Genomic DNA, 24,621 nt, shown 5'->3' on the forward strand with positions numbered 1-24,621 from the left:
CCTGAGCTCACTGAGCAGTTCTCTGCATGATGCTTGGGACAAAGGGCACAGCAGTGTCCTGGCTGTCTCCTTTGGGATTTCCTACCTTCCTTGTGCCTGCCAACTGCCTCTGGGTAACTGCTGCCCCAACATGCCTCTGCCCAAATGGTGCATTGCTGAGGCACCCAGATGGGTATTTAGCTAACCTCAAAGACTTGCTCTGGCAGATGAGATTTCTGTGCTTTTCCAAGAGAGCAGAGCCAGGCAGAGGCAAAACTTCAGAAACACCCCATGAATTAAAAGAATAATAAGTAAGTGAAACACAAGCTATGTGTTGTTTCTATCATTTATCCTGCAGCTTTTAACTAACCAGCAGCAGCAGAGCAGCTCCGGGGGACAACCTGTCTGCCTCTTTCCTCCTCCCTCCCTCCCAGCAGCATAAGGAGAAAACTCCACCCAAGTCAGTGAACCGACACAGAAGCTCCCTAAGCCAACATGAGAGGAGAAATCAGGCCTTAAAATTGACATAGACAAGGACTACTTCTATTGATTTGCTGCTGTGCTCCTATATCGCCTTTATGTAGGCCTAAATGCACAGCGCTCCAGCTCCTCCACGGCAGCAACCCAGCTTTCTGCTTGTTTAACTGAGCTCAGACTGACCTGAGCTGCTCATACTCCCAGGAGTATGACAAAAGTTCACCTTTTCCCAGTCATGGGATAATTTTGGAGCATGCTCACACACACCCCACTCCCCATCCCCTGCATCCTTCCCAGGATGCTACAGGGTGAAGAGTGAAAGAGGTACGCATGGATCCACCAGCATTAATCTCCCCTCAGGACGGCCTTTTAAACACGAGAGGTTATAAATAAATAAAGCAAAAAGGATCTCCGACCATCATCCATGAGATGGTCTCCTTCCCTCTTTTTTCCCCCCAGATCCCTCCCTCCCCTTTCACAGACATCCTCTGCATCAATGAGCGGGACCGGAAGGCAGCGAACTTCCACCTCCCTGCTCATGCGGAAAGAAATCACACTCCGTTTCAAGAGTCCGCGTTGCCTGGCTTTATTTCAGCTCTGCACATTGTTCTGGCTGGGGAAGGGGGGAGGAGGTAGGGATGGGGCATTGTTTGCAATTCAAATGGTTGGACCTCAGGAAAAACCAATAAACTTAAGTCACTAGAGAATTTCAACAAGCAGGGCCACTTTCACAAATAGGAAGCCTCCTCCCTATCGGTGGGGGCTGTTGAGGAGCCACTAGACAAGAGAATAACTAAGCACTCGTGGGGCTGAGAGCTTTTCATTCAATGAAGTCCAAACCAAATAAATTCCCCCTTTAGGAGATGCCTTTATCCAAACACTCTGAGCACACACAGAAAGGGGTTTGGTGCCCCCGGCTCTCTGCGTTTGCTAAATCAGACCTGTTTTCTTCTCCCCCTTCCCTGCCCATCACCAGTCTGGACTGCGGGCTGGTGAAGGTTTGGAAGCACACCCTTGGCACAGCGTAGTTTGTAAAGCCGTGCAGGTGTTGTCGGTGGAAGGGGATGCAAAAATTCACCCACCGTAAATCCCCATTCATGTACTAAGTGTGGTGCAGGAATAAATTGCACCAGGACTGGATTTATAGGTGAGGTGGTTTGTACCAGCTTAGTGTTTAATTTTCAGTTCAGCTTTAACTGCCCTTTCTTAGGAGGATTTAAGGATTTCCATAATTCATTCCAGCTAGCGCACCACGGTGCAAATCCCCCTGCTCTGCCCCCTCCTCCCCTCCCTCGCATGGGTTCCCTGAGCCGAAACAGATCTCTGCTGGGCAAGGGAGAGGAAGGCTCCTGCTGCAGAGAGGCCACGACTCTGCAACGTCCTCTCGGGCATTATCTAGAGCTGTTCAAGAAGTTACTTGTGTTCAGCCGGGAGTGCTCTTTGTCCACATCTGGCTGCTTCTGCCCCACACAACTGTTTACACAAGTCAGGCAGTGATAAAGGCAAGGAAACGATGCAAACTGCAAACGAAAAGACCCTTTGACACCACCTAAGCACTGTGTTGAGGCATCTGATAAATCAGAGAAGTGTGGGAGTGGTTATCAACAGCCCAACCGGTGGTATAGCAATGCTGAGACATACACGGAGAAGGAAATAATGAGGTGATGGTCCCCCCTGCCCCATCATCCCATTTTGGCGGTCCCTAATTTGATGCCAACCCAATAACGTAGGTAGACTGAAAGAGCTGACATGACTGGCCTGAGCCAGGGAAGGGGTCCCAAAAGCCCCTTTGTTTCCCCTAGTTCGGACCCCATCCTGAGCTAGCTGGAACATGAAATTCAGACTCCTGCTTTTTATCCCTTCCTCATGGCTCTTTTTCCTCCTCCTTACTTATTGCACAGTTTCCTTTTCCCTCTTTTGCTATCTCTTAAGGAATTGTTTTGTTTTCCTAGCCAAGACTGCAGGTTTGGCAACGTTGCTGTGAGCAGTCATCCAAACATGCAACTGCTCCATCCTCCTGCATCTCCTCCAGCCCCATGTTGCTGCAAGTCTGCCCGGTCCCCCAAAGGCTGGCTTTCCATCGGGCTTGCTTACAGATGCCACATTTCCTCTCTTTGATTTCTTTTTCTGCCCTCTTTTATGCTAGCTTATTCCACATTATCTTCAAGGAAACAGGACCAAGTGAGATCTAACAACAAGGACAGCAGAAATTTCTTGCTCTCTCTCAACTATCGTACCCCAACAGAAGTGACAGTTCTCACCAGCAAAGTGGGGAGTGTTCACCAGGCATGGAGATCTCTGTGAGTCACATGCAGAACATTAAGTGGATAAAGGCACATTACATCCCGGTTGCTTTCACACCTTTCTTGGGTCTGCAATTTCACATAGGTTCACGGCAAGAACTGAGGAAATCTCCCAGGATCACCCTTTGCATTGCCTGGAAGGCTGGCCAGGCAGTCGAAAGGAACAAATGCCAAAAAAATCCACTGGCCAGTCTCTGCTTGCTTACAAAATGCAACCTTTTCCCATTTTTCGCATAGTTCATTGCTTGCAGGAATGTGGTTGCAGGGATAGCCCATCTCCTGTGAAAAGAGCTGTGGAATTGCAGGTGCAGGACTGTTACCTCTGAGGGAGATGGACCAGCGACTGAACGCACTGCAGTTCCTGCTCACTGAGATCCCACCGGGCCACTTCTGAGCCTTGTCACAGAAAGAAATTTGCTGTAGAATAACAACATAGATGTTAAGCAAACCCATACTGCAGGTGCGATGCAGCTCAGTAAGGTTCTTACTAGCGCAGCTAAACCCAGCAGCACCCCAACGGCTTGCACCAGTGTACCCACACCAACGTGGATATGCTCTTCTCAATCTTTCCTGCCCTGGCAGGACTCCAGGCCTGATTCACATGCTCCTGTTTGTGCTAACTGTATCTCATGTAGCTCCATTCAAGACAGAAGATGACAAAGTTACTACTGACTTTGTACAACATACCTCAAAATAGATTTATAAGAGGAATTTAATCTATAGTCAGGGAGACGTTTGGTACACAGCTGCCACTTAACATCAAGATGTTTAATTCCCTAAGGGTGTATGTCAAAAGATAGAAGTTCTTCTGAATTAACTACAGAAGAACATTTAAGGTGGACATGTTAAAGTGCATTCAACTGCTGTGCAGATGCTCTTGTCTGAAAGTGGCTGTAAGTTAATATAGCTTAATTCACTTTGGAAAGAATGCTAAGTCAAACAAGTCAACTCTGAATAAAACTTACTTTAGTGGTCCTGAACTCGTCCATTAAATAAATAAATAAACACATATTCTTCAGATTAACATTTTTACCTGACTGTGGCCCTCTGGGTCGCAAAGAAGAGAAGGACTCTAAGCAACAATTTCTTTAACACCAGAAAAGCTGTGCTTATCGCTAACCAGCTGCCTCCGTGACTGTTCTGCTCCTGTTTCATTCATTTTGCTGGTTCCTGGATCTTATTAATGTAGGTGTGAGGGGGTGGGGGACGACAACTCGGCCCCCATTGTTTATGTCTTGCTGGTAGGAAGGGGGACTGAGAAAAATAAAAGCTAACAATAAAGCAAAGCGTTAGCCAAAAGAATGCTTTTATTGCCACCAGGAGTAATTCAAACCTTTTGTGGTGGTTTTGAGACAAACTTTATGGTGGTCAAGTCATACCTTGCTGGTTGGATTTAAAAAACAGGCAGGATATTTTATGACCATTAATAAATGTTTGTAGCCTGCATATGAACACAGGAGAGGTAATCACACCTCTCAAACCGATCACCTGCAGTGGTCAGAGAACTGACTTCTACCCCCATCCACCCTCTCCACGTGAATTACTGCTAGATGCATTAAGGAAAGAGTTGCTTTTGTTCTTTTCATCCTTTCTCTGAAGTATCGGTGTTTGCTGGTTCAGTACACAGGATACCAGACTCGAATGGGCCAGTTTAGGGCAGTTTGCAAATCTTACAGAGCTTCACAAAATTACTCTGGGTCAAATCTCCCCTCATCCTGAGACTCCAGATAGGATGTACTTAAACTGTATGGAAATTACCTTGTCACCCATTTAAGGCCCCTCACCAGATTGCTATAAAACAGGGGCACTGACTCTTAAAAGAATTGCACTTATTCATAGATTTTAGGGCCTTTGTGATTCTTTAGCTTGACCTGCTGCACAGCCCAGGTCAGAGGACCACCCCACGTCGATTCCTGCTTCAAGACCAATAGCTGTGGCAGAACTAGAGCAGAGTAAAACCTCCTGTCTTGAGTTAACAATTTACAGCGGGGGGGGGGGGGGGGGGGGGGAGTTTATACATACTTATATATCTCTCTCTTCACCCAATGTTGAGGCAGCAGTTCTTCGGAAGTGCCACCTCTATTACAAAACATGATTCTTATTCCCCACTCTTCCCATGGGTTGTCAATACTTTTGCTGTGCTTGTAATGGTGAGGTTTGCACCATTAGCATCCCAGAACAGGAATATACCATCTGATTTTTCCCAAATACAGGACACACATAGCCTCTGGTTTCTATATTTCACCATGTCGAAGAAGATGATGTCAAAAACACTGATAATTTTATCCTTTTTTTTTAAATGCCGGTAAAAATCACTCCCTTTTTAATACCACTACCCATGGATTTCCTCCACTATTCTTTTACTTCCTTCATCAATTTTTCTGCAATCTTTGATTTCTAATTTATCCAGATTGATAAATGCTTCCCACTCCCATTCATTCCTATTTCACTCCCAGGGAATCGCCTGCACTCTTCGTTCCTTCATCTCCAACTTCAACCATAGCAAGCACATTGGTTTTAATGGGTTTTAATGCTTTCACAAGCACCCCTGACTGCTCTACACTCCTGGCCCTCATTGCTATTTGCCTAATCTCTCCAGAACAATGTATGAACACATGTCCATTTCCAGATCATTGAAGGATATATTGCACAGCATCAGGCCTACCAGCCCAGATCCCTTGGGAAACCTATGGAAACACTTGGAGCTAATGACAAACCTCCAATCTGCTATCTGTCAATGACTAATTGGTCAAATGCCATATGGAAAATCCAGGGGTGAGAGTCAGCTTCTTTGACTTTAACTATATGATGGTGAGGTGTTCAGTCTAAGCTAGTTGCATGCACCTCTTGTGCAGTCACAAGCAACACAGTCAGCAGCAGAAGGTTATTTGGCCGACATTGATATAGCTTAAATCTGGTGGAGTTGCCATCTCTGCTAGCAGGAAGGGGGAACAAGGCGATTAGCACTTGACATGGAGGTGGCTGCACTGACGTAAAGCTCCTGTGTCCATCCTATGGAGCAGTCTCTAACAACCAGCTTGCAAATCAGGTTTCCATTTTCAGAAATAGTGGCAAACAGAAGAAGCAACCACGAGTTGGGCTGTGTCCTCTGCTGGATGCTTCTCTGTCGGGTGTCACCCCTCCATCCTTCTTCCAGCAGAGATGCTGCTGGGTATGCTCCCTAACCCATGTCAGCCTACACCAACCTGGTTGCCTTAGCCGGTAACTACGGAGCAGTGTCAGAAGAACACCTTGCTGGGCAAAACAGCGATTTCTGGGAGAGATAGGATGTGCTTCTTTTATCACTTGTCACTTCTTTACTTTCTGAAGGCTGCTGTCAATCTTCTGTATGGACCTCATGTCAACATCATCTCCTAGGGCCTTATTAGCCTATGACTTGATTTACTTTCTTTAAAGCTGCCAGTGTCTAAGTAACAGATACTGCTATTCCCCGCCCACCCTTTTTGCCCACTTTGTACTTCTAAAATAAATCATAATGAGTGGTTTTAACATTTTGGGCTTGTAATTCTCCCCATAACATGTTGGTAGTATCAGCTGGGTTGAAACAGAGCAATTCTGTTTCCCCCATCCTCTTTCCCAGGCACCTAACATAGGTTTAGGAACAATTCAACAGTGTCTTTTCTTCAGTAGTCTTAGTGCTTTGATTAATGCTAGTGGTGTTGATGTAGCTGTGATGGTTTAAGGATGTATTAATTAATTAACCTTGTCTCCTGATTAATTTTGTTCTTGACATCTTGATTTTGTGCTAAATTAATTCTCATTTATTCCCCCTTCCACCCTCCCCTTTCATAGATCACTCTCCTCAGTTCTTCTAATCAAGTTTCCCCTTAGATTATCTCCCCCCTCTACTGAAATGGAGATCACCCAGATCATGCAGCCACTCCAGCCCCTCAAGGATTGACATATCTTCCACAACACCCACCCCTCACTCCCCTGGGGGACTGCTCACTTCCACACACATCTTCTTTAACTGATAATATGAGAAGACCCTCAGAAAAGATCATACAGATGTTCCCAGGGTTCATCACTCTTCCTGGACACTACCTACGGTCCACCCACCACGGACCAGGAATCTTTTGTCTGTCTTCTACATTGCACACACTCCCTGCCTGAAAAAAGGGCCACCACTGCTGCCTGAGGTCCCTAAATGCCACTGCAGAACTACCACCAACCCCACCAGTTTTAATATGGAAATGAAGACTGAACCAAAGCCCTTCTGGTTTTCAAGCATGGAGTCAAGGGACATGAACCAAAGTTTCTGGGGTTAAGCCCAACCAGCTACCAGCAACCTTGCTTCCAGCTAGCCAGCAAGGGAGACGTCCAAAGGCAGTGGCACTTTCCCAGCCGAGCGCACAGCGAGAGCCCTGATGAGAGTTTCCGACCGAGATGCGGGGATTTGGGATGCATTCAGATAGGAGTTGTTCAGTTAAACTAAAGCTTCCAAACCCTTTCTAGGGACTTTTGCTGGATTTTATCAACAGCTCTCCTCCTCCTGCCCTGCCCCTAAACAAAATAAATTAATCAATGGGGTTTGCTGCCTGGAGACTGAAGGAGTAGAAACATAACCCTCAGTCCTGCCAATGACTGGAAATAGCCCGGTATAAACTTAATTATTATGCATTGCGAATACCAACACACCCTGGTTATTACAATCACTGTCCATCAGTTCACGATCCACGCAAACGCCATGGTTGGTGAATTCCATTTTATGATGCAAATGTAGTCAATCAATACAGGGATTTTGTTTGATCAGAGGCTCTTTTTGCCTTTTTCAGAGCAAAAAAAACTTATTTTGCACGTTCAGCCCCTCAGCTGGAACAGATCTGCATAACTCCGCTCACGCAAGTGAGTTCTTGCTCATTTACACTAGGTGAAAGTCTAGCTAAAATAAAAAGCGGAGATATAAACTCACCGTGCAGTCAAAGCAGGACGCTTTTCACAAGTAGAATGGTTAAAGGAGAACTAGCCATAAAACCTATGGGAAGACAGCAAAGAATTTTGGGTTTGTGTATGTACATGCTTAGGAATTAGAAAGAAAAGTCTATACATTTTTAACCACAAAAGATTTCACTGGACAACATGGTCTAGAAGGAGCTTTAAAGGGGAAAAGCAGTTCACAGACTCTTCTGAATGCATCTCCAGTAGCCGGGTTGTTAAGACATTCAGGGCTGTTAATGTGTACTGTCAGGCCATTGTAACCAAACCTTTAATCCTGGGCCTGTCAGACTTGAAGGAAAACTAAGGGGCTGACAGTACTGCAGCAAATGGATTTTCCTTCTCTGCTCTCATCGCCTCCCCCCCTTCCTTCCATTTCAAGTTAGAATAACATTGAGTCTATTGCTTTCAGGGCTTGCAAAACAATGAAAAAAAAAGGGGGGGGGTATAAAAAAAAAAAAGGAAAACGTAGCCTAGATGGACAATCTTCCCTTTCCAAATCCCAGTGCCCAAACTGGGAGCATGGGGCGTAGGCTGGTCAGACTCAGGCTGTCTGAGAACTCTTCCTCCCTGGCTCTGGTTATAAAGTTCTCATGAGTTTATTTTCATTTTCAGATGTCTCTATATGAGGAGAAACACAAAGAGCTACATAGGAAGCGTCAGGCAGAATTGCAAAGTCTTACATTTTAGTTTTTGCCTTTGGTTTCGGACCTTACCCGCATGGGACATGAGCGCTGACAGTACGACATGTACGCAGACACTTTTCCTGTATGTCTACCGGGCTCTTCATCACCCACATGTCCCTTACAGTCTTATTTCATGAGATCTTGGTCTGGGATTTCGATTTTTAAAGTGTGATAGGTATACTCTGTGGTAGGGCTGCCTGGGTCTGCTACCCAGCATTCCCCAAACCTTCACCCAGCCCTTCCCTTCCAAGTTCACCTGCCATTGTTTGGTCTGTTCTGGAGGATTAAGAAAGGCAAAGACAACAGGTAAGACGTGATCATCTGCAACCTGTTCCTGGCGTGTAATGTACTGCTCAGAGGGGTGATGGCACCCTGTCTCTGCCACAGGCTCTCCGGAAATTTTAAGGCCGCCTCTTTGCTCTGACAGGTGGGGATGCTGCCCACTCTGCAATGTGAGATGACTGGATGGTGCATTAGAGGATGAAAGGTGGACACCAGGAAACAGAGCCAAGGGCTATTTGGAGTGAGCACAGTACCGACAGCCCATTCTTTGTAGGATGGGGTTGCAGCCAGGGGCTGACCACCAGCTGATGCAGCTTCCCTTGGAGCTTCAGCCTGCTATCTCAGCCACACGCTGTGCAATGTTGACCCCTCAGAGTCCAGACATATGAAAAGATCAGTCTCTCATTTGCTGCCCAGACGCTCCATAGTTTTGAAGGCAAGGCTGAACACAGAGCCTTTCCTACAAATTGGCCAGACAAGGTATTAACCTCCAGTCACGAGGGTCCTGCACCGCTAGCCACTGTCTAGATTGGTTTAATGTTGCTGCAGACTGGGTTTATGCTGCTGGATCAGCATCATCACCTACTGACTATGAAATGAGAAACAATGAATTAGGCTGCAAGTTCATGAAAACATATGACTACATTTTTCAATTGCTGGTATCTCTGCATACTAAGGCACTAAGTGGAGTAGGATCACTGGTAAACAACCAAGACAGAGCTGGACCTCAAGGTGGCTAAAAATTGATGTGCATCATCTGTAGCTATTTCCTAACCTTTGTTTGAAATCACCCCCAGTTTCTGTATAAATAAACCAAGATATTACCTAGGGTGCTGCTGAGTCAGTGCAGTTGCCCTGTATCTTTATCCTAGATGCCTCATAATTGCTGGGAGTCTTTCCCTTCAATTCTTTAAAATGTACCTAAGTAAAATCACAGCTAAAACCCAGTCCACCTGCTGTAAATAATTCCAGAAATTCTGTTGTGCAGGATATAATGAGATCTAGACTTCTAACTCCAGATCAGAACACAAAAATAAAAACAAATGGACAGAATTTCCCATGAAAAAGAACTTTAAAGTTTTCACATCAGTCTGGTGGGTGTTCTCTAAACTTGGGGTTAATTAGAGACCCTAATGATTTCAGGCCAGCACTTAACAGAAGATGAAAAGAAACAGATAACTGTTTCTTTAGATATGCGTCGGGGACCCCTCCTTTGTTAGCACAATGTCACTCTCCGGACAGGAGGTCTGGTAGAGAGGAGTAACTCCATCTTCCCTCTTGGTCTCCTGTACCACGGATGAACAGGCCAAGCACAAAAAGTCTAACTGGAAGAAGGGAGCATTTCTGCATGTCTCTAGGACTGACAGCATTTATGGAAATGGGATTAAACAAGCATTTAATAATGTTGTTGTATCAGTAAAGGATTGGGTCCTCCCCTCTGTTGCCCATATAGGTGTTGTGCAAAGCAGAAGGCAGCAGGTCCATGCCCTGTACAGCAATCTGGGTGGCTGCTGCCTCCCGCCATGGTACCTGTCCTACGGATGAGCCAAGGAGCATTGTTAGGGGCTGTCAGCTCATGACTTCTCACTGGCTGTGAATTGATCTAAAAAGGCAAGACATAGCACTGAGAATATTATTAAATGGAAATGAGCAAAAGCAAGAACAGCAAAATCAATTTGAGAACGTGGTTCAGGTTTCAGAGGAAAGAAATACTCCCAGAATTTGGTTAAGCAAAGCCCTGCTGAGCCACTTATTGATTTCTTAATGAGCCAAGGGGGGGAGAAAAAAAAAAAAAAAAAGAAAAGGAAAAAAGCACAAAAAAAAAAAGAGATAAAAGAACAGATTCCAGATAGAAATGGTCATGCAGTTTCCTTGTACACTTAAAGAAAAAGTCAGCAAACCTCTGGAGAGCAGTGCATAGATAGACACATGTCTGTTTGAACAGTGATGCGGCAGCAAAAAGGGGCTCACAATTTGGAGGAGGGCAGTGGGGTGGAAAAGGCCACAAAGAAAGAGAAAGTTTTGCAGAGCAGCACCTCAGGAACCTGCTCTGAAGTGTCCAGCCTGCTGCTGCAAGAGTTAAGGATGAACACCTCATCTGCCTCATTACCCCAGTCAGGGGTTATTTTATGTTTAATTGCTTTCACCACCATTGCAATTGGACTTTGAAACCCATCAGGTAAGGTCCGTGGATGAGCAAATAACTCTTATAGGGGCATCTTATGGGCAAACCCCTTATCTTCTTAACTTAGCTAAACTACTTCTGCTGGTATAACTGCGCATAATTGCCACAGCCGTGTCCTGGGCTCGGTTTCAGCTCTAGAAAAGCCCTCTGGTCAACGCCGTGATATTGTTAGCTGACAAAAGCTCCCAGCACAGACCTGACCTCAGTCACAGCCCTTTGGCAGTCCGCAGGGATGATAACACCTTTGCCCTCCAGCAGTGCGGCATGTCACAGGTCAGGGCTGTGTTACAGCAATACGCAAAGGAAAGTCGTGCCCATGCCACAGCCTCCGCAATACAGAACAACTCCTTTTCTCAGCCCGGAGCTCTGCAGCCACCCAGCAGACATTCCTGATTCACAGTCACGTCCCTCCTGGAAGGCAGGTACAGCCCTTTACAGCTGGGGAGGCCAAGGTCCAGACTGGTTAAAGATCCTGTGATGCTCAGGTGGTGCCACTTCAGAAATGCTGAAAAGGGACTGCCCTGACGCCACCTTCTCAGGGCAGGTTCAGTCATATGAAATAAAAATGCTTTACGCATGCATAGGGAAGGCAAAATAAGAGGCAGCTCAATCACATTTGTAACTAAATCCACATGAGGCATTGTGACTGTGCAGCTTGTCCAGGAAAAAAAGAGAGAGAAATCATGCTCCACTGTTAGTAGCTGAGCTGGTAAAACATCTCTAGGCTAAGTCAGAGCTCAGAGGCGATGCAACGAATAAGCCAGGGCCTCACCAAAGCTATGAGAGGGGCTGAGACCCTGGTACAAAGAGAGTCAGGAGTCCTGTCCCATAGGGCTCATTACCCACAAGGGACAGGAGGTCCTGTAGGCACTGGTTTCAAAGGTATAGCGAAGTAGAGCCAAAAACAGCAAGAAGGGAAACACCAGGGCCCTGACTGGCAGACCAACACCTCAATACTATGGTGCAGCCCTGGAAGTACAACTCTGCTAAAGCTGCACTGCGCTGCCTCTGAGATAGCCCAGGTCTGGGATGGGAAAAGAGAGGAGCTGGGAGCACAGCTCCAACTCCAGGGGAAAGACACTGTAATGTTTCAGTGGCAAGGCAGGTTCCCAACTAAAATTAACCCTTTAGAAAGGAAGTCAAATAGACACACAAATATACCTTGCATCACATCTAATGAGAGTTTGCCCTCAAAGCAGGTCTTTCCCTGAAGGACAGTTGAAACTGAAATGAAGCAGCGCCAGCCTTGCTGTTTCCCATCCAGTATCACAGTAAATCAACACCAATTTCAGTGTTTGCCTGAAAACCGCTGACTGTGAACCACAGCAGCTGAGGGTATTTGTCACAAACAGCTGTCCGTCCCCGACAGAGTGAGCAGCGACCTCTGAGAGAGGAGCCAGGGCCATGGGAAACAGTCACAAACCTGGACCAGCTCCCCAGCTCACGCCTGCCTCCAAAAATCGTCTGGGACCGGGCATGGGGGGAGGGGGAGAGAACCTCTATTTCCTTATTAAGTAGTGCTCTTTCTCTCTTTTTCTAATCTATGGAAAAATAAGAATGCAAAGGAGAGCAGAGAGGAGCCTTTCTTCGCAGTGGGAGATGCTGCCCGGTGCCGGGACAGCAGCTCTGCTGGGATGCTGCAAGCCCGGAGCTTCTCAGGGTGTTTGCAAAAAGGGAGTCAAACTGCCGGCCGGAGGAGAGGCAGGGAGACCAGGACGAGCATCTTAAGGTTTAAAATGCAAATTCCTCCACTTTCTTTTGGGTAGAGGGGTCAAGGTTTGCCTATTTCTTCCTCTCCCCCCCCCCCCCAACACTCCTTCCCCCTTCCTCCCCGAGTTTTGTTTAGGAAGGGACTGTAGATGCGACAAGGTCTTTGTGCTGGCCATTCAGCTGAATGAAAAGGCCGAGGAGTCCCAGCGGAGGGAACAAACTTTTGGGGGTCAGCGCGGTCAGCTTAGAATAAATGTGTCGTATTGTTTGTATTAAGGACATGATCTCAGCAGGGTGCCCGGAGCCACCGCATACAACATGAAGGACTATTTATTCAACACTGAAATACGCAGGGCACAGGACTCCTCTCCCAGGGAAAATACGAACTGCTGCTGCAAACGTGCCTGCCTATTCCTAGCAGCAAGATTTGCTGGAGGGGGCAAGTAGAACTCTTTTTTTTAATATGCATCATAAATAAGGATGGATGCCGAGCTCTCTTGGCAAAAAATAATCATAGTTAGAAAGTGGTGGCAGCGGCAACACAGCAAAGTGCCTTTTTATTGTTGCTTTTCTCCAAAAGATGGACAGTTCAGGTCATTAAAGGCCTAAGATAGAAACAGTTTCTCTTAGCACTGTTTGAAAACAGGCTTTTGTTTCCATGGAAGTGGCACAGTCCTTTCTTGGGTTGCCTCCACCGCAGAAGTGGCCCGCGGCTCCAGGGTGGGAGCGGGGCTGCCGGGGCGAGGGGAGCCCCCCGGCCCCCAACAAACCCATGTGAAATCCAACTGGAAAAGCAACACAAAAGGGCTGGGGGCTTGACAGCCTGTGGTCCCCCCCGGGAGGGCTCCACAAACGGGGCCCCCAAAGGAGGCGGCCAGCTGGGAAGGGGAGGCCATCCTTCCCAATGTTTCAAAAACAGAACCCTCATAAAGGGACTTTAGAGATGCCCCTGGCTGTTAAATGATCCCCCCTCCCTCTTCCTCACTGATTCATACAGAGGAGCATGTCTTCCCCCAGAAAGCATCTTTTCCTCTTCCTGACCTAGCTCCCTCGTTTGCAGAGGGAAGGGGCGTTTGGTTAGGTGGTTCATCCAGAGTTTGCAGACCAGGGTTTCATTAAGTTGCATGATTAACCCAGAGGAACAGAGGTGCATCTCTTGCGACAATCCCCAGCCAACACGGCTTCATCATGGCCAGCCTACCATAGCGCATGGGGTCTAGGAAGACCAGATACCTAGACATCTCAAAAAGAAGCAGGATAAGTTTTAACATGTCCACATGAACTCCAGTCTCCATCACAAATGGAGCCCAACCTCAATGGGAAAATAAAGTGACAAGAAAAATGAGAATGAACTGAGAAGAAGAAAGGAGGTTTCTTATCCTGTGAGGAGACCACTCCCAGAGGACAGCCGGACAATGCACAGCAGTTTGGGCATGTAAGGTTTGATGCTGAATCTGCCAAAACTAAACCTACCCATAGACATCAACAGCTTCATGGTGGAGTCCTGCCTAGAGAGCTAAGGACTCTTACTCTGTCCTTGTAAACCTGACCTCCAAAAAAAGACATCCAAATACCTTAAAAAACCTCAACCAGCCCCATCTGCCCAACTGAAAGAGCAGCAGCCTTCAGGGACAAGGGAGTGCAGGGACCTCTCAACCCAGGTCTGCAATCAAAGGATTCATGGTAGGGGCCACACCATCTGCAAGACAGTGTGTGTGCTGCCGTGTTGGCCAACACCTGGCAAACAGCACGTGAGAAAGTCATGGTGAGGGCATGGTGAATATGACAAAACCCAGCGGAGCACGCAAAGGTGAAAATCTGAAATCTGAGAACGGCTGCAAAAATCCCCTGGGTTTTCACAGCGCTGCGGTGAGTCTTTGCTTATGAAACCCGGGCGCCTGGCACAGCTCTCTTGGAAGTCCCCCAACATGGGACACCTTGACTTCCACCCCCTGTGTGCTGGATGCCCCCTTCCTTTTTTTGTCCACCCTATTGCCTTTTGTGCCAAAGTGACACAGACTGATGAGGATTATTTCCACGGCTTCCTCAGGGAAAGGGGGGTTTCCCTACTGCCCTTGTTCCGGGACAATAGACCCATTAAGCGTCTTTCCAAGGCGAGGGGAGCGGGGCATACCTGGCCCCCAATGTGGGAATGGCCACTGCCCCTGACAGCCATTAGCATCTGAATGAGAGTGATGCCTGCAGAACAACAGGCAATTATCCCACTGAAAAGCTTTTAAGTGGCATTAATTGCTGGCCACAGACTCCGGGCTCTCTCAGAATGAACCGTGTTGACAAACAGGATAAAATATATTGGATTTCCTGCAGAGGTAAAATTTGTAGGATTGTGCCTCACTGAAGGCAAGCTCCACTTTCATCCTCTGTTGTCACACAGTTCGCAACACTCCACACCTAGTGACAGCAACACAGCTCGGGATGTCCAAGGGAACCTAAATTTGGCTCTGGTGGCTTTGCAATGCCTGTCTGGCTTGGTGAGAAGGTACCCAGGGGAAGGGGGAACACCTGCTCTATGCATTGCTGGACTGAATTAGCAGCCCCTTTGTCCCAAGTGTGTCTCTCAAGGCCCAGGTGTACCTTTTTGTACTGCTCAGAGATGCAAAGAAGTGGCACAGCCCTGAAACACAATCTCCTTTCACTAACAGGCAGTGCCTTTATCTTCCACTGCTCTTTGAACATAATAAACATCCCTCCACAGCCCAGGGATGAGGGTGATGTGGGAACATTTTACAGTTGGGAGAGGAAAAAAGTTTTATTAATGTGTGTTAATCTTTGTAAATCAGCAACATTGCCAACAAATAAATACTGTCTTGCCTGTTAGGTACCTTCAAGAAGGTCGTATGAAGGTCATAGCTAGCACTTTCCTGTAATTCCCTGGAAAATCACACTCAAATGGCCTTTGCTTCCTAATAGCTGAAATGATTCCAGGGCACTTCTTTCAATAGCTCTCTCCTGCAAAGTGCAAGTCACTGACCTTAAAAAAGTACTGCAGCACTATTTTTTCCCCAGGAGCATCATCTCCTCTTCAACACCATGTGTCATACAATCATGCCATCAGCTTTCTGCATGTATCCAGACATAAGGGCTGTCAATTCAGGTGGCCTAACTTCTGTGGCAATGGGTAAGACCAACATATGTATGACCAGACCCTAAATTGTGACAAATATCACAGCTCTACTGGCTCAGAAAAGCTCTGTGACAACTCTTAATACAATGATCTGGCTTTGAGGGTCTTAAGTCTTCCTTTCCTTACCTCTACCCTTTGCACTTATGGAGAGATCAGAGGGAGCAGCCTGACCACATGGCAATAGCCCACATTCACATACCAGTTGCAGGAGCTCTTGCTCATTCTCGTGCCAAAGCTGCCCCATGAAGCTGGCAGAGACAGGCTACTCCAGTGTCGCTTACAGCCAAGCAGCAGCCTGGATGCTACACTCCTGATGACCTATGGAGGCAACCTGCCAGACTGCTTTTGCTGGTGGGGTGTTTCAAAAGCAATGGCTCTTCCCAATCCCCAATGAATTTTCTAAAACATGTGAGGTAAGCCTTCAGTAACCAAATGTAGATGCTACCACGTACATGACTCTGAGAGCTACCAACCCTTCTCTCTCTTCATGGCCAGTGGACAGGGTAGGGCATTTTTCAGTGTAAATCTCCTATCCTAAGGCTCACTGCAGTGTCACACACGCTAAGCCAGCAGGACTTAGAAAGGTGGATCAAAGGTGGGACATCATTAGCAGCCTGGAAAGGAAGACACCCTTTCCCTGTGAAACAACCTTCCTGCAAAGGACAACATAAACTCAGCTGGATGGGGAATGAACATTACTTTCCAGAGTTTTAGGTCACAGCATTGCCACAGGTCTCTCCAGCAGTGACCTCCTGGCTTTCTAGCAATGATCCCCAGTATCCACAATGAGGAGCTGAGCTTATAACTCTGTTACTGTCACATTTGCCACAGAGCCAATATCCAATGTACTTAGTTATGGTCTTGGGTCCTTGATTACGAACAACTCCCCTTATTAGCAATAGCAATAAGAAACAAAATGCCCTCCCTGAAGCACTAATTTCTACTTAGAGTTACAAAACCTTTTTACAATTGAATCAGTATTCATTCAAGCGAAGAGGAAGATGAAACTTTCCCTGATATTTCGTCACATTACAAACCTGAAATGTTCTCCCTATGCACCGTGGCTCAAGGACTTCTAGAGGATTTCTAATAAATACAGGTCATTTTATGGCTCAGAGTGAAAACCATATGAAAAACTCTGGCTTTTGCTAATTTAGACCTCCAGCTCAGCAAGTGCATGTGGGTGGCCTTTTGAAGTTTGAGCAGTAGATCTTCTGCTTGAGCAAAATGGCTTAGTTCTCCCGCAGTCAGTGGCGCTAGGCCAGCCTGCATCATCTGTGGACAAGCCCTCTTACATTTATCCCAGCAAAAAACTCCAAGAGGAACTCAAAAAACATGAAGGCATCTGCAGAGAAAGCTTTGAAAAAGTCTGTGCAAAGTCCAGTCTACTGAAACTGCAAAGCCTTGCCTCCAGTGTGTAGAGAATGGACTGCACAGTCAGAAAGGCAAAATATTAATGTAAGCTCCCACAACATGTCTGTCTAAGAAAGTGCTAAAAAAAACAAGCGTGGGCTCCAGCAAACAAAAGATGGACCTCATGTGCTGCTAATAACATCCAATCATCAGGACTAGGGTAATTTCCTCTCATATTGCCAAGATCCAGACCACAAATAATTAACTTAACTGCAGAAAAGATGCAATCTTTGTTGTTGTTTTTGTTGTTGTTGTTTTAATAAAAAGAACAAATCCAGATCCACAGAGGATATAAGGCTAGTCTGATTTGTTCTTGCTGAAGATTTGGTCCTTGGTATTTGCTGCTAAGCTAATAAGATGATCAGCAGGATGACAGCAGGTAAGAAATGCTATGTGTTACATTATGGAAAAGCAAACAGCTGAAGCAAAGGACCTGGGAAATAGAAAGCAGCACATCTGTTGGAGGAAGGACCATGAAGCAGGACTGTGTTAAGCAGCACTTGCTGAACGACCATGTGCACATGAAGGCCAAAAACCCCTCCCTGAGGTGAAAACAATGCACTTGATGTTTCCCGGTGTCCATAGGATTTCATCAAGCCCAATGTTGAGAGGCAGGGAAAGGGCTCATGCCTTCCCCCCCGCAGCAACCTCCCCCACAGCTGAGGAGGAGGCTCCCTGCCAGCTGCCCTTCTCCAGGGAAGCAGGAAGATTAAATCTTTTTAAGGGACCCAAGACTCAGAAGTTAAACATTGACACCCATGAAATGGGCCTGTTGAGTATTTAGACACCACAGATCTCACCTTCGCTTGAGCTGACTGGCAGTCTACGTACCAGGGTTAAAACAGGAGGGTGACATCTAAGATGGATAAAATGAGTTACCTATAGGTGGCTTCTCTGCTGATCTTAAAGGAAGCCAGATGAATGGCCAAGACTGGCCTTTACAAAGCAATTCCTACAGCTGTGGAGTCCAGCCTCAAGGTCTCCCTCCCACAGTGGTCGTAGCCAGTAAGGGATCAATACAAACCACTGCTATTGCTTATCTACCTTAGCTTGTGTAGTTTGGTGCTTCATCCCTTCCAGCCAGGGGAAGAGGCACCATCTGGGGACTCAGTACTGACCCCTTGTCCCACTCCTCCTATGTTGTGCGTCTCTCACACACAGTCTGCTGTCAAAAATTAAAAAAAAATAAAAAAAAATCTCTACCAAGCAGCTGAGTCATAATTCAAACCTGTGCCTCGATACCTAAAATAGCTAAACAAAGTTTTGCCAGTTCCCACTGTTCCCCCAAGAACTCCTGTCCCAGCTGCTCCTTGCATGTTGGAGTCATCAAACCACCTTCATGAAGACCAACCCATCTGCTCCCCTCCCTCCAGTCCTCCGGGGAAGCCAAGTGAGCAGTATCAGGACAAACCCACGGAAAGACAGGTTGTCATAACAGAAATAAAACCTGTTCTTGTCGTGCCTCACCACAGCCTGCACGCACCCACAAGATGCACACGCACGCACCTCCGTACAGAGCTGCGACTACTGTGCTCCAGGGTTCACCGTCAGGCCAAAGAAGCATCCCCAAGCGTGGAGCTGCATTCAGATTTTTGGCTTCTTTTACAGCTACTGAGAAACTAAAGGCACCTATATCTTTGGCTACATATGGATCACATAGACTTAGAAAACCTGAATTTTATACTTCTAGGTGGGTAACATGAATATCGTCTTGGGAGAAGTATACTCAGGAGGGAGAGTGGTGGTGTGGAGAGTGGGTATCTGTCCAGGGACTCCCTGCTGCCCCTTCCCATGCTCCACTCCTGTCCTGCCCAAGGAGGGCCTGAGGGTCTACCCATGTCCAGACCCTAAACTCCCTGCTCTTGGCTGTGACTCACAAGCAAAGGGACCCCAGGTGCTGCAGGGAGTGGGGACACCCACACAGCACACATTGGGTAATACCCAGTTTCTAAAGGGTTAAGGACTGATGGCAAGTGTACCCTGGAGCAGCTGTGCAGGGGTAAGCACACCCACTGGGAGGTTACAGGTGGGTACCAGCAGCTGGTGACTTGCTGGTCTCTAGAACAACCTTTTAATAAACCCCTAGGTATTAACCCTTTCAAAGGGGCTTTGGTGTAAACCACAGCCCCAAGAGCCATTGCCTCTGGCTCCAGGTAGATGAATTTTTCCCTCTGCCCCTTCTGCTGGGGAAGATGGCACATGGGCATGCGCAGAGCCAACAGCCGGAGGGGAATGGACCCACCAGCGGGGTTCAGCATACAAACCCATCACAGCTGCCAAACCAACCTGATCCCACCAGCTGGTCTTGTTTAAGGGGGCAACAGGGGAGTTGCAAGAGGCAGGAAGACTGAGAGGGAAGTAGTTAAGTTGGAATTAATTTGTCACTCCATATTTAACCGACCTCAAAACTATTAAACAAATCTAATAGGAAATATCCCCCAGATTCCAAATACCTCTGTGTTGCTTGCTAGGGACCAGCCACTGCACAGGGCTTCAGCCATCGGGCAAACCCATACAGGGGAAGGGGGGCTTCCCTCCTCCCCCATCCCCAGGCCCGGTTTAGTTCATGCTACCTTTTACCCTAAGCCTACAGGACAGTTGATGGAAGAAGCATAGAGAGTATCCAGCATCCCAGGTTGAGGTGCTGGAGGAAGCGAAGGGATCCTGATGCATGCAGCATGGCCGGGGGCTCTCCTGGCTGCTGCTGGAAGGAGGCACAGAGGATGCTGCAGGCGTTAGGAGCAGTGACTGGCTGCCCAGGAGTCATCCGTGATTTTTCCACCCCTCAAAAATTAAAAAATATCCCAACTCCTTGCACGTTAGTTGCAACTACCACCCTCTGCATCTGGAATAAAGAGGGAATTGGGAGATTTAAGGCTCCAGATGGAGTGGAACCGGATTTTATTGCCAAAAACACACAAACTCAGCAGCTAGAATATGGAGAGGCGCTAGGGGTGGAAAGCTGGCGTAAAAACTAACAAACAAAAAGCAGCTTTTTCTTGCAAATAGGTGAATCCAAGCCAACCCCTCCGCATGGCTTAAAACACTTGGTGACAACATATTTCTTATTGCAGGATGTTGTTAGTTATTGCCTCAGGTCTGCGCTCTGCTTTTGAGTGCACAGAACTGCAAGGGTATCCTCCCCTGGATGAAGTTAGCCAGGACGGAGCAAATAGCACAAAGAATTGAGTTCAGCCTGATTACAATAGCTGAGTATATTGGGATGAATTTTGCATAAACATCCTCCCTTCTGAGGATAACCAGCTGGGCGTTTTAGATTGATACCCCTCAGTATTTAAAAAAAATAATAATAAAGAAGGAAAAGGCGAGGCGAAACACGGGGTGGAAGGGCTTGCTGGAGAACTGCAGGCACTTGCGTTCGCACTGGCCTTTGCCGTGATTAAAGCAACATTGCCCGAGCGTTTCTGCGAGTAATTAACGCTTCCCCGGCGTCCTTGCGTTTTGCTGTCTGCTTGGGAGGGGGCTCGCCGGGCTGATGGGGCGAAGCGGCCGATTTCCCCCCGCAGCAGCCGGGCCGCACGCCGGGCTCGGCCGGGCTCCGAGTGCCCTCTGCCGGGAAGGGGCCGCCGGCTCCGGCCCCGCGCCCCGGCTGCTCCCCGCCACCCCTTCCCCGAGCCCCCTCTCTTCGGTCTTTTCAGGTTTTTCAGCCCTGCTTGCTGGGATGGGGCCGCTCCCTGGCTGGTAGGAGAGCCGCAAGGCTGTGCCTGTCTTGGGAGAGGCTTCTGGGGTCTCGTCCTTGGGGGTCTGGTCCCCCTGCAGTGAGTGGAAGAGCAGGGGCTGACCCCAGGGACAGCCAGCTAAATGCCCCTGCACCGACCTTTCCCCCCTGCCAATGGGGAAAATTTTCAATCTGGCAGAAAGCTGAATTTAAAGCCGGAAAAGGAGGGCAAGAACAGGAATGCTGAAATTCTGGAGAGCGTTGCCTCCTTATGATCCAATCTCTAACCTCCGTTCCCCGCTCTGTGGGAGTAAGAACGTGCTGTTCCCAGCCCAGGGAGATCGCAGAGATTAAATGTCTCAATCAAGGTCACTCCAACAGCACTGGGAAAACAACCCCAAAGCTTCGCACTGGCAGCCTCCTGGGTCAGAAACCTTGCAAAGCCCACGTTTATTTTCTTCCCTAGAAACCCAGAGGGATCACTTTTACATCTAGGGACACACTGGTCACGTTTATATTTTGAGGAAATATTTTAAAAATAAATACCTAAATAAGTTTAAGGTATTCAAACTAACATTTCACCAATACCTTAGCTTTTTTTTTTTGTCCATTCTTTTGATAGCAGACAAGAATCTAGCACAGTCTATGCAGGTATCCTAAAAGACTCTATGAATAAGATGATTCTAGTTATAAGGAAAGCTTGAGCTAAGAGGACAGGTTATTCAATCCAAGTGTTGCAAACCCTGTGTTACTAATTCCCCTGTACCCAGACACCCACTAAACTGGCCAGAGCAAGGATATTTTTGCAAAAGATTCACCCACTCCCTCCTGTCATTGGGAGGTTCAGGGCCTGAACCAGCTCCTGCTGAAGTGAATGGGCAAACTCCCTGCTTTTAATGGCACAAGAGCAATTCCCAGTTCTGCAGGCAAAAAGTCAAACAGAAACAGCAAGCCTTTTCCCCCTAGATATTAGTGATGCACGCCTCTCCGGTTCGGAGCGGGCAGGTTTGTTCAGGTTTCAAGGTGGGAAAAGAAGCTTTAATGTTTCCTTCTTTTTACTTTAACTGTTAAAAAGCACAGAACTGCTATAGATCTATCCACACGCACCGCTAGCAAAACAGCAGCGATTGTTTGTTTAGAGGTAACACCAATGCACAAAGAAAGGGGAACCTCAATGCAAGAATCCTCATTTCATCTTTCTTAGCTGCCACGCGTCAGCCCCCTTTCACCTACCGCATGGTCCTCTCTCCATAAATCCCAGGCACGTCTGACATCTGCCCAGCACAAAATACACATCGTATCGGCCACCCTGTCCTGTAACAGCGCGCATCCATCCCCAGCACAGAGGGCATTCAGCAAGAGAGATCTGCAGCTGGTGGAAAACCCTCCCCCTGGTCCAACTGAGAGGAGGGTAGGTGTGAGCAACCACAAGGCTGGGAGCTAAACTGGATGGAGAAAGCCTCAACTTCATCCTTTTCCTGTCCACATCTCCAAAAGGACAGCGTCTCACCTCTTTCCTCTGCCAGGCTTAACTTCAGGAGCTTGCAGCTGGCGGTGAAGAGCTGACAAGCTAGCTTTACACCAAGGGATGCTTAGTTTTAGGCAAGAGGAACAAAACAAAATACGCCCTGTACGTATGTCCCTTCTACCTAAAGATTCACTCACCATCCTGCAGCGATGGACCAGCTTTAGCATCTCCAAACTTATCTCAGCCTGCACTGCCCTGCAGTGATCACCCTGGGAGAGGGCCTGGCACAAACACACCCTTTTTTATCCAGACAAAATTCTTTTGTTTTCTCACTTCTTAAGGTTAGTTTGTGGTTTTGCTTTTTTTTGATCTCATAGACAAAAAAAAAAGAAGAAAAAAAAAAAGAAAAGGGCTTATTAGGGCTTCAAACTACGTGCCAGTGCCTCTATCCTAATCCTCTAAGAATCCTTGAGAATTTGGTGTCAAGCATTTCATCCAGAGCCACAGTTTTTACTTTCCTGTGTGTTTTCCAGTTGAATAACTCCATATATTCATATAGGGAACATCACAGCAACGCACGTGCTTCAAAAATTACATGGCAGCGTCACGTTCATCATAGGCTGATTCCCCCTCAGGATCTGCAGGGAGCCACGATGAAAGCCTGGTCCCAGGGTGTGGTGATACAGTTTTCAGAGTAAAAGTTACCGAGTTCCCCAGGGGGAGAAAGACCCTATGTGAATATAGAATTTTTCTAAGCCCTTCTGTGAGGATAAACGTCTTGACTTCATCAAGTTATTGTTAGACATGGAATAGCTGGATTAGAAATGCTTTCCAAAATCTGGGATTTAACCTACAGCATGATTTCCATTAAAGAATGCAGGAATTGCCGTTCAAGGGAAGAACACATTCATTCATCTATGATTATGTTTCCTACAGTAATCCTTAGGAGCTACCTTGGGACAACATATAAGAAACCAAGCAAGTGTAAGGCAAGATATGTGTAGCAGCTGGCAGTTTGGGACTTGCACCTGAACCAGACCTCTGCATCTGAACCCTTGAGCATCAGCAGCTCCTGATTCAGTTGTCTCTCATGAATTTGTCCTTTCCTTTTTTCACTGCTTTTTAGTTTTGGTCTCCACAAGATCCAGCAGCTGAGAGTTCCATGGTTTAATTGCACAGGGAAGAAAAATTGTTTCCTTATGATTTTTTTAAACCTGCTGACTGGTGATTTCATCACTAGACACTAAATTATAAGAACATCATAATGCTTCACTCTCCACCTTTTCTACACCATTCATCTGTGCTCCTTGACACCTACAGTGTCATCTTAGATTGAGCCTATACTTCCTTCTCTGTACTTTCTCCCTCTTTTCTAAATCCTTTTTCAGCATGAGGCACAGAAGAGCACACAGTATCTTTGCCATTTTGGTGCCACAGGCAGGCAGCTGGCACAGGCAATGGTAAATGGTTGGGGGTTGCTGGGATCCAAGCAGCATCTCATCTTGCTGCCAGCCCCATTCCACACCTGGGGCATAGACTTAGAAGGTGTAGAAGAAAGTCCAACCTTAGAGCTTTTCTACTCTTCCCATGGGAGTTGGGAAAGTGCAGAATAAACAATAACAACAATTATTCCAGCTGGAAAATATTATTTCTCCTGGCTTCTTTTCTGGCTGAGAGGGAGAGCTGGTTGGAATTACATAAAGTATTTGTGATTGAGGAAAACAGCTTTTCAACTGAATAATAACTTCTCTGAAAATGTTTTGAAGTTACTGTTATTGCCTAACATGTAAAATTAAATATTTTCTGTAATTTTTTTTTTTAAACTGAATTCCCTATCCCTCTGGGGTTTTGTTTGGTTTTGTTTTTTTTTTTTAATTTTTTGTATTGAAAGAGAAGACTCACAAAAGAATCATTTGTATTTCTCTGACCAGTTCAAATCCTTCATAGCAGAAATATCCTCAAGGAACCCAATGACTACACCTAAATGGTGAGTTGGAACACAGGGCTCCAGAGGCCGGAGTTTACTGGGAAGAAACATAATTTGGCCCAAGCTGCTTGACCTGTCCAGCTCAGAAAAATCAAGGCTGATCCTGCTTCCACTCCACATCCCATGGTGTATTTTCTCCTGGTTTCAAGGAGAAGTAGGACTTGTCCTGCTTCATAAGGGAAGACTCACTTGGGACCTCAGATGGCTCAAAACTTCTTAGAAAAAGAGGATTAAGACATCTGCAGTGGACTACCTGTGCTGGCCTTCAAAGGCTCTTTTTGCTCTGTGGCAGGTGGTGCAGATTAGACCTAGCTGGGCTTCAACCCAGGTCGAAGCTTCATGGACCGCCAC

General features: G+C 46.9%; 1 long non-coding RNA gene across 1 annotated transcript in view; it reads right to left on the reverse strand.

The window, feature by feature from the left end:
• Positions 1-1,262: 1,262 nt before the first annotated feature.
• LOC148056475 (uncharacterized) overlaps positions 1,263-24,621 on the reverse strand; it is a 66,638-nt gene continuing 43,279 nt past the window's right edge. Inside the window, exons 3-4 of the long non-coding RNA XR_015703226.1 lie at positions 7,693-7,755; positions 1,263-3,176 (exon numbers count right to left, since the gene is read on the reverse strand). This is a non-coding gene — a long non-coding RNA (uncharacterized LOC148056475). The remainder of the gene's footprint in view (positions 3,177-7,692; positions 7,756-24,621) is intronic.

Source organism: Nipponia nippon, unplaced genomic scaffold (assembly GCF_047370975.1).
Source record: "Nipponia nippon isolate SJK-2023a ecotype South Korea unplaced genomic scaffold, ASM4737097v1 scaffold_14, whole genome shotgun sequence".
Classification (NCBI taxonomy): domain Eukaryota; kingdom Metazoa; phylum Chordata; class Aves; order Pelecaniformes; family Threskiornithidae; genus Nipponia; species Nipponia nippon.